General features: G+C 36.5%; 1 non-coding gene across 1 annotated transcript; it reads right to left on the reverse strand.

Annotated features, from left to right (window-relative positions):
* Positions 1-4,684: 4,684 nt before the first annotated feature.
* LOC149151513 (5.8S ribosomal RNA) lies at positions 4,685-4,832 on the reverse strand. Its single transcript, XR_016263939.1, has one exon. It is a non-coding gene; the product is annotated as a 5.8S ribosomal RNA (ribosomal RNA).
* Between the last annotated feature and the right edge of the window lie 2,386 nt (positions 4,833-7,218).

Consider the following 7,218-nt stretch of genomic DNA (forward strand, 5'->3'; position numbering starts at 1 on the left):
ATAACTAGAATGAGTCTATGACAAACTAGTCATAAAATCAACATAAGGTCTAGTACATGTGCTCATTGATCATAATAAGGAAATAAATCATATTAACATATGCAAATTCCAACCAAGTCAGGGACATCCACGTATCACTCGATCATATATTGGGCTAAACTAAATCTCTCTTTTAGCCAATCACCCACGTGCACTATTCCAAGCATGAATGTGGGATCATATGGGTTAAAAAAATAGAACCAAGCAGGGATTTTAGAAGTCAAATCACCTCAATCCTCAACCACAGTGATTTCACCTAAACTAATCTAGAAATCACTAACACCAAACAAGTTTGGATGCCTCTGACTTTCTTCACCATACCTAGAGGAATTTTCTTGTCTCCACCCATCCATAAATAGTTCCAAGGGAAATCCCATCTCCACCCTTGACACTTGGGAATTTTCCTGAGACCACCTCATGAGGATCCAAAGTCTATTAGCCATCCAAATCTTAAACCAAAACAAGGAACCCACAACACCATGGTTATCTAGGAAATGGAAAGGCAAGGTTGAAAACCACTATCAATCTAGGCAAATCCCATGCCAATGACAACAAAGCAACTAAATAACCAAATTCATGTACCATGCATCCAAATCTCAGTAATGAAATCACACATGCAACCTATTACCTGCAATGTCTTCTTGTTGTAGCTACTCTTCCAACCTTTCCTTCTGCTCCCTTACTTTTCTTTGGTTGGTTGCTTGCTTGTGTCCAAGTGCTCTATCTCTCTTATCTTAGTGCTCTATTTATGAAAGTGATCAACAAGTATCAACTATTTCTCAAATTCCTTTTTATCATTCTTGTATGTTGTCTCTTCCTTTGTTTTTTTCTCTTTTTCTTCATTTTCCTTTTGGTCATCATGGAAAGACAAAATTAGTTGTTTGATCCTCAAGGTAAGCTCTGTCAATTGAGTTTCTATCAAGTCAAAGGGAGGGGGAGGTCTACTTGGCCCAATGATTGAGGCCGCTGCTAGTCAATCACATCCCCTAGGTCTACACACATGCCCTTGCTACTGCAGCATAGTACCACCAACTGCCACTACACTCCAGGGTGATACCCCACCACGATTGTTCCAAACTGAGACACAATAGAAGAGACCGTCCCTAGAACTAACAACGATAGCTACACCACCCCCGAAGTGCCCAACAATCAAATGCAAACACAGAGGGTCACTGGTTGATGGGACCTGATCTTTCAAAAACTCCACCCCTGACCGCAAATACAACCACCACACCTAGGCCCCAGACGTTGCCTTGTCTCGGGGTACCAGACCAAGTCTACATAGCAAAGGCCATATAAAACACCACCCTCGAGAGAATAAAAGAGTCAATGGCTAAAACCCCTAAGAATGCACCAAACATAAAATCATACACCAAAACCAGGAATAAACACCCTTAAACAGACCAAATTGACTACACGTGGACAAAAGCCCAACAATGTATACCAGAAAAAGATAAATTACAATTTGAGTAAGATAAATTACCAAAAGAGAATGGAGGCACCCAAAGACACAACAAGAGACATGCCTGTCCTCAAACGCTATTGCTCCTCCCCATCTGTCTAAATTCCCCCATACTATCTTAGCGTAGCACAATCCAATGTCCCAAATAAACTTTGCAATTCCACTAGCATTGTTGTGTCATTCCACCTATGTCGCTCAACACCCAAGATAACCAACACTAGTCGAGGAGTGAGGAAAGGATTGGATGGAGAGCCTCCCTTCACGCTTGTGACAATTGTTGCCCCAACACCATTCACCCTCATCGCGCGATGATTGCCAATGGTGCCCGCGCTCTAAACAAGAACAATTAAATGTCAAAGAATTTTGAGAATATTCATCCACTTGGAGGAAAAAACAATCATCCCAATACACTTTATCATCATAAATGCCACGTGGTGATGGTATTACCAACCATGTCTTGGCTATTAAACATGCTTTTGCCACCCCAACAGAGTGGAAATGGTATTATATTTATTTAAAATGTTAATATAAAAAAACTAAAACCTTCATTAATTAAATAGGGAAGTCTAATCATTTAAGAATAAGATGTGGTTAACCAATCAATCATATTTGTTATTTATCTTTTTTTTAATAAAAATAAAATAATGATTCAAATTTTGAAAGGTTTTCGAAGTCTTTATATATAAAAATTATAATTTTATAAAAATATTATTTATTATTTTGTAGTTAAATATTAATGGAAGTCTAATAATTCAACAAATTGATTTTTATAATTTTATAAAAATATTATTTTATATAAACTCATTTTTATAATTTTGTAAAAATATTATTTATTATTTTCTAGTTAAATATTAATGGAAGTTAATAATTCAACAAGTGGTTGTTGTTAACAAATCAAACATATTTTCATATTTTAAGGGGAAAATGATTATTTATTTTTTTCCAAATGAAAAATATAATAATAACTTAAATTTATAAAAATATTATATGTTTTTATAGTTAAAAATTTTAATTTTATAAAAATATTTTTGTTTGTTTGTTATTTTCTAATTAAATATTATAAATATTAAACTTTTTATATTTTATTAAATATATTCATATAATTTAATTTTTTAAATTGATCTATTAGGTTTGAACCCTAAACTTTTGAGATACAACTTTTCACTATCAAGGTGATTGCCCAACGAACTCCCTTCCGAGGGCAATTATTATCTCAAATTAATACTAAAAATAAAATTTAATAATGCAATGTCATAAGTTTGATCTACTATATTGTAAATACTATATTACAATTTTCTCACACACTCTTGGGAGAGTTATTGTGGTTTGATTTTTAATTCGTTTAAGATAAAATTTAAAATGTATGAATATTAAATTTAATAATTTAATGTGATAAGTTTAATATACTATAATTTAAATATTGTATAACCATTCAAACACTATGAGAAAGATATTATGGTTTTACTTTTAGTTTGTTTAGAATAAAATTCAATATATATATTAAATTTAATATATATATATATATATATATATATATATATATATATAATATATATATATATATATATATATATTAATTAATATTATTTTTAATATTATGTTTGATATATATTTGGAGAAAAATTTTACTTATTTTATATACTCTATTTACATTTAGACTAACAATAAACATACCAAAAACTAAACATACCGACTCGTGTGATGAGTTTCATCATTAAGTAATTATATGGGTCTTAATTGGCCTTAATTCACCTCTTTTTTAAGTCAAACCAACTATTCTCACAACTTATTGCATATTTTTTATTATATTTTGCTTATGAGATGAGTTAGAGTTGGATATTTTGCTTTGTGGTCTAATGTGCATGTAATGCAAGAATAAAGGATAAAAGCGAGGGAATGCAAGGATAAAAGGTAAAAGCAAGGAACTATGGTACAAGACCATGGTAAAAACTTAGATGGGACAAGGGAGAGGAACTACAGGAGGTAAATCCTCCTCATTTACTGTTCATCCATTCGAATATCCCTCCATCAGCTAAAAGTACAAATAGCCAAATCAGGAGTACTAAAAGATAGCCAAGCAAGTGGAAGTACAAGCAGCCTCCCTACTAGAAGGCAACTAAGCTAGTGAAAGTGAAAGGACAAGTTACTATTCAGTTGGGAGTTGTACCTCACTAATTTTGAGCGAAGTCATTGTGACTTCAGACGTATAAATAGAGAGGCTTAGGACCTCGGTTTTTTTAGTCAGTTAGCTAGTAGTCAGTCAGTTAGTCAGGATTCAAATTTTTACTCGAGAACTCTGCTTTGTAACATTTTGATGCAATACAGTTCTTTTATAATGAATATGAGTTTTGATTTGAGCCTGCATTGAGTTAACTCAGAGGGCTGAAGCTCTTGGGTTAGGGCCCAACCCTAGCAGCCAAAGCTCCTCTTTATTGTATTGTTATCCTAGCTTAGATTCCTATTTTTTGTTCATTTACTTAAGTAATTCATTTCCATTGCAGCAGTAGCATAGATGCATGGTTTGATTGTTCATTTGGTTAAATAGATGCATTTTCATTACAGTGGTTCAACACAAATTTATGGATTTCCTGTTTATGTACTTAAGCAGCTTCTTGTTTTCTGTTCATTTGCTTGAATAGTTGCAGTCTCATTGCAGTGGTGCATAAAAAATTAGTTGTGATTTAGTTTGCTTCATTTATGCTTTCACTTAGCCTGGTAGCAAAGAAAAGATCCACAAGGTTGCTCACAGGTGTCTCAGCCTCACCTCCTCTGTTAGGTCCCTATAATACTAGTGATTCCCCCATTACTATTATCATTGTATCCCTTATTGTTATTGTTGTGCCCCTATTGTCCCAATATTGTTATTATTGTGCCCCATAGAATCCCACTATTGTTATTTTTGTGCCTTTATATTATTATTGTTAGGATGGCTTGGTTACATTGTGACCCCTTAGACTCCTACACATAGAAAGGAGGTTTTATCATTTGTATCATCCAAGAATTGTTCATTTGTGTAATGTAAAGGAGGTTGCCCCCTCGAAGAGGTTGAATTCTAAGGCATTGATCTATCTTTTTATATTTTTGTGAGCTAGTTTCCTAACATTTGGTATTAGAGCTTTGTATTCTAGGGTTTCACTGCTCCAAATAGGTCATCGCAGCATTTTCATTAGAACTTTTTTTCTGTGACGCCCAGACAGAAGTGCCCTCGACCAAGGCCTCAAGCACAAATTGTGTTGAAAAGCTCGATGATGCATGGGATTCTGCAATTCACACTAAGTATCGCATTTCGCTACGTTCTTCATCGTAACAAGAGCCGAGATATCCGCAAGTTCTCCAACTCTTAAAGGATAACCTTACCTTGGCACATAATAGAATGAAATAGCAAGGATATCAATATCGCAGCGAAAGAAGTTTTCATGTAGGTGATTGGGTATTCCTATGGCTACAACCATACAAACAAATTTCCCTCAAGCAAGCTAAGAAGGATAATAAATTATCACCAAAGTATTATGGTCCATACAAGGTGTTGCAAAAGATAGGTACTATGGCATACAAATTGGAACTTCCTACAACTTCCCGAGTGCACCCAGTTTTCCATGTTTCATGCTTAAAGAAGGTTATATGTGACAAGATTCCAGTTCAAACAATATTGTTAAAACTTGATGAGGAAGGAAAAATCATATTGGAACCTGAAGCAGTCAAAGAAAAAAGAACTAGATAGCTAAGAAATCGATTAATTTCAAAGTATCTCATCAAGTGGAAGAACTTACCCATTGAAGATTCCACATGGGTGGATGAGAATTTTATACAAAAGCACCCAGAACTACTCAATCGTTGAGGACAACACTTTTTTGAAGGAGAGGGGCATGTTAGGTCCCTATAATACTAGTGATTCCCCCATTACTATTGTCATTGTATCCCTTATTGTTATTGTTATGCCCCTATTGTCCCCATATTGTTATTATTGTGCCCCATAGAATCCCACTATTGTTATTTTTGTGCCTTTATATTATTATTGTTAGGACGGCTTGGTTATATTGTGACGCCTTAGACTCCTACATATAGAAAGGAAGTTTTTTCATTTGTATCATCCAAGAATTGTTCATTTGTGTAATGTAAAGGAGGTTGCACCCTCGAAGAGGATGAATTCTAAGGCGTTGATCTATCTTTTTATCTTTTTGTGAGCTGGTTTCCTAACATCCTCCCTCTACGACCATGATGTGAGGAATAAACCCTGCAACAACCCCAAAAACATAGGGTTTTGGTTTTCATAAAGGGTTTGTCGTTTAAACACAGTCACTCAATTCATTGTCACTCTGCCGCTTTAATAGTCATCAACTCGATTCCCTCTCTTTCTGTCATTCAAATCTCACTCACATTTCCATGTCATTCCCCTTCAGCATGAAACACCTGAGCAAAAGCTATTAAATTCATGTTTAAATGGTTTTTGTCAGTAAATCGCTTTACACAGCAAAACTGACCAATCACCGCTCAAATTCCTTTTTCTTTTGACTTTTCGCCCTTTAAATCCCTATTGTTGATCTGCCTCAGCTGATCCAATGGCTATCGCACACCCGCTCACCAACCTGCTCAGTCCATTCCCCACCGTAGATCTGCCTTGCTAGATCCAACAACATTCGCGCGATATCACATGGATCTCCTGTCCGACTATTATCCAGTCGAGGGCATGCGATATGAGTGGTTTCCCCATGCTATGTGTCGAATGAGGAGGCTAATCGCGTGAAATTCTACAAAACTGCTTACAGCTTTGAGGGTGCACGATATTCCGCTTACCACCCTCTAAACCCGCTCTCCCATTTTCGCACGTTTTCTTTTGCCCGCTTCCATCTCCGTTGTCGATCTAGAAACTGATCTGATGGCCGTCGCTTCACCTGATACCATTTCCACACGTTCCTTTTGCTTGTGATCTTTGCTATTCATCTACTGATTGATTTCGCGATACAATCTCAGAAGTCCATCCCGTTAGTTGACCATGTTCGGCCATCTGCCTACGTACCCTCCTGCGATATGATCTCATCCATTCATTCACTTTCCACCCGCCTAATCCAACAGTTATTATGCATTGTTGCTCATTACATCACCTTTACACCATTTTGATCTCCGACCATTCTTCCGCTTAGACACAGACCTAGCCTAGTGTTATAAAATTATATATTACGAAGCAATGGAACACATAAAATATTGCAGAAATATAAACATAGAAAACGCATAAAACAAGAGAGACACAGATATACGTGGTTCACCCAGTTTGGGCTACATCCACACCGAACAGCCAGTCCTTCCTTTCTATTATCCAGCAAAATGAAGAGACACAACCTACAGCAGATCCACTGTAATATCCTCTGTTTTCTCTCACAGTCTCACCTCTCTGTTTCTCGCTCACATAATACACATCTATTACACAGCCTCAAATACAATGCCCTCATACAAAGAGAGGGGTTTCCTTCTAGGGCAAAAAACCATAAACTAAACATAAGTTCTACCGTCAGATCATCCGCCTAATGAACGGCCCAGATTGACTAGAAATTACTATATTTTTACAAGACAATTTTACATTTGTTTTTAGCTTCGGGGGCGCTACCCCCGAGCCCCGCCAGGGGACCGCTGGCCCCCGGACCCCCCAGCCGGAGGGGATTGGCCCCCCCGGATCCCCGCGGGGGGGACAAGTCCCCCCTGCACCCCCCCGCGTGGAGGGG

Source organism: Pinus tabuliformis, chromosome 9, assembly GCF_031772625.1.
Source record: "Pinus tabuliformis cultivar Carrire ecotype Pingquan chromosome 9, CPIR1, whole genome shotgun sequence".
NCBI classification, from domain to species: domain Eukaryota; kingdom Viridiplantae; phylum Streptophyta; class Pinopsida; order Pinales; family Pinaceae; genus Pinus; species Pinus tabuliformis.